A 4,147-nucleotide genomic window follows, 5' to 3' on the forward strand; every position below is an offset into this window, starting at 1 on the left:
TTCCTGTAAATGGAATAGACACTTTCAAGTAGTTTCCCTTTGACAGCCATGAAACTTCTGTGTGCGACAACAAACGCACATAATCATCATCATTCCCAATACAGAGTTGTAAGAACAGTGAGGAATTGTGAGCATGTGGGTTGATTTTATTTACTGCTATGATAACGGTGCTCATTGATCTGTTAAGTCTACCTCTTAGGTTATTTGCAATCAGATGTTGCCTGTGGATTATAGAGTACACTCTAAATATGTAGGGTATAAATTTTTCAATAAACTGTCGAAGCTGCGATTATAATCTTTCATTGATGGTGTCCCGTATATTGCTCAAATGCAAAATACTGACTCCTCTTTTGTATCTGCTTCTAGTAGTCTTACAATTAATAGCTCTTGTGTCAAATATTAATCTTTGACGAAGCTAACATAAGCAAGAAATCTTACTTTCTTTTCTTGACAAAGGGGACTGCTTTAACTGTAAGCAAAGTATGGTTGTTCTAGTATGTTGCAAAATGTATCTTCAGTGTTATAGCATTCCACATTTTTTCACAAAATCCTGAAAAAACAATGAGGAATTCTGACTTATGCACGATGGCTTTTCAAAATTTTTTTCTGTAATAATGCAGATTATAGCTATTTCAAAATATGGATTGCTACAAGACAAAAAAGTAGTTAGAAGAAAGTACGAAAAGTAATTTAAAAAAAAAAGGTGGTGGCTTGTGTTCTGAAGGTATGATGAGGGAATGGGTAGACATTTAAAAAAAGCATGAGTTAGAAAATAGTCCACCACTGAGTATTTTGAAACACAACTAGTAAAAGTAGAAAAATCACATAAAAGAAAAGAGAAATTCCAATTTATGTAAGACAGCTATACTGAAAGTCCTACAGATTTAAATTGAATATCTTTTTTTTTTAATTCATAATGATAAAGTTTCTAAAAAAATAATTTGAAAAAATTGTGGGAAAAAAATAACAACTGGTGAGTCCCATTTCAAACTTTACATGTACTCCACTAATTCTAAAAAAAAAAAAACTATAGTAATTTATATTTAAAATAGCTGTTATTTATTTTGATCAATGTATGAATCTGTTGAGTTAGGCTTTTTTTTTCAAATGTACAGTGACAAATTGACTAATACTACATTCCTAAAATGTGTTAAAATAATTGTAGTTCTTAATTTTGTCAAAGTATCAACTTATGGAAGATATGAAGAATTTCTTACCTTTACCCAAACTTTTAGGGCTAAACTCAAGATAATAACTGTGCCAAATACATTGAAGTCAAAATTGTAGTTTAAAAAAATTTGTATAGTAATCAATTTCTCTCTCCCCATGTATTTATACATGTATGTTGGTTTGTATCACATGTACACAAACGTCTATGTATTTATGGTCTTACCAGATTGTTTCTCCACTTAGCAATTCTCTGAGGATTTTGTCCTGCAGAATGACCACTGACCTCATCACTGATGCCAAATATACACACAGACACACACATGCATATATATATATATATAGTGCATGTGTTTTTGTTTTTTGGCTAAACTGACAACATGACCATTCCCAGATACAACAACGTATATATATATATATTATATATATATATATATAGTGCATGTGTTTTTGTTTTTTGGCTAAACTGACAACATGACCATTCCCAGATACAACAACGTATATATATATATATATATATATATATATATATATATATATATAAATCTTAAATTAAAAACCACACAATTCTTGAAATACAACTACCCAGGTTTTGTTTCCTGGTTGAAATAATTTATTCTACCATTTTTCAAGCTGAAAACAAGGCTGCTTGTCAGTTAGATAACTGGCAGAATAAATTATTTAAGCCAGGAAACCTTGGGGAGCTGTAATTGCAAGACTCGTGGTTTTTTTAATTTAAAATTATCTTTACTCTCTTAGCTGCTGGAGTGCTTTTCTACTTGTTGAAGCCTTATTGTCACATAATAAATATTCCTCCCTCCCTCCCATAAATAATGCAGTATTTTCAAGTGCATGAAAAGTTGGAGGGGGACAGAATGAATTACCTGCATCAATTTGCTGTTAAAGCAGATAGTAATTTTACCTTGATTTGGTCTAAGTAAAAGTTTTGAAGAGTGCAGTTTTAACAGTTATTTTTTCAAAGCTATATTGGAAGTGACAAAGGAGCATATTCAACATATTTTACCTTGAGTTCAATAAAGGCAACAACGCAATGGAAAGTGCAAGGAATATCGATGCAGTAAATAGGGATTTGTCAATAAGTGTAAGACAATGTCAATGGTGGTTCCAGAAATTCCAAGCTGGAAATTACACCCAAGAAGATGATTACCATCCTCATCCATTGTAACAATGGAGGAACTAACAGAGAAGCTTAGATTTGGTTATTCAAGTCACCACACTAGAAGAAAAATAACCATCTTTGGTTATTCTTCTAGTGTGGTGACTTAAATAACCAAATCTAAGCTTCTCTGCTAGTTCCTCAATTGTTACAATGGATGAGGATGGTAATCATCTTCTTGGGTGTAGTTTCCGGCTTGGAATTTCTGGAACCACCATTGACATTGTATATATATACAGACATACACATGTATATATATATATATGCTATATAATTTGGCATTGCAATCAGAAATGTCAGTGTTAAGTGATACCTAGAGTAGGTCTCAAAGGAAAACTGGAGACTGCTATCTGGTTGAAGATTTTAAAATAGGAACAAAGGCATTTTTCTACACACACACTCTAATAGCTTAGGAGTGAAATTTAGGATTTCTCAGTTTTCTGTGAATCAGTTTTGATAAAACTTTTCCCACCTGGTTTACACACTATTTGTATTATCCCTTTAAACAATCCTACTAGTTTCAATGACTGGCTCACCAGGTCAGTTTGTATTAGGCTTGCTGAATCCTATAAATGTTATTAATCCCTGAGAGATGAATGGTAACATGTTTTGAACTCGAGATACTAAGGCATATTAAAACATCTATTCCAACTGAGAAAACTAACTCTTGCAATGCATTTAGTCTACCATTTTTCTCCTGTTTTAGTCACTATTTGAATCTTATGGCATTTTGGGACTTATATATGTACAACATATCTAAAACTGCAGCCCAAGAAACAAACCTCCCTCTTCATGCTTGCCCCTATCTCACCCACTTCATTACTAATTAGTGGTTCTCATCATCATTGTTTAACATCTGCTTTCCATGCTGGCATGGGTTGGATAGTTTAACTGAGGGCTGGCAAGCCAGAAGGCTGCACCAGGCTCCAATCTGATCTGGCAAAGTTTCTACAGCTGGATGCCCTTCCTAACAACAACCACTCCAAGAGTGTAGTGGGTGCTTTCTATGTGCCACAAGCACAGGAGCCAGTCATGCAGCACTGGCAATGACCAATGACCACACTCAAATGGTGCTTTTTACATGCACTATTTCAAATCAATTGCTGACCTTCTACAGAACCTATTTACAATCTTATATTGGAGTAGTGTTCACATGTCTGGAGTAGTGCAACAGTACTGCTGCCGTTCTAAGCAAACCTCTACATCATCATCATCATTGTTTAACGTCCATTTTCCATGCTAGCATGGGTTGGATGATCTGACTGAGGTCTGGCGAACCAGATGGCTGCACCAGACACCAATCTGATCTGGCAGAGTTTCTACAGCTGGATTCCCTTCCTAACGCCAACCACTCCGAGAGTGTAGAAGGTGCTTTTACGTGCCACCGGCACGAGGGCCAGTTCAGCGGCACTGGCAACGACCTCGCTCGAATGTTTTTTCACGTGCCACCGGCACGGAGGCCAGCTTGTTGCTCTAGCAACGATCACGCTCGTATGGTACTCTTAGCGCTCCACTAGTACGGATGCCAGTCATCGAATTTGATTTTGATCTACAAAAATGTCATTGTCTAATTAACTCATCAACTTGTACCATCCCTATCCAAGTTCATCTGACGCATCTGTCTCTCCTTCCACTTAGCAATGTTGTTTATAGTGGAGTTGATATAGTGTGTAACATTGCTTCACCACACAAACTTCACAAGAAATACTTAGCCCAATCCTTACTTCTCAAAAAATTTTTTCAAAACTAAGTTAAAACCGAAAAATCACGGAAAAGTCCCTGTCCCCAAAAAGAGAAAATCTT

The sequence above is a fragment of the Octopus sinensis genome, linkage group LG17 (assembly GCF_006345805.1).
Source record: "Octopus sinensis linkage group LG17, ASM634580v1, whole genome shotgun sequence".
Taxonomy (NCBI): domain Eukaryota; kingdom Metazoa; phylum Mollusca; class Cephalopoda; order Octopoda; family Octopodidae; genus Octopus; species Octopus sinensis.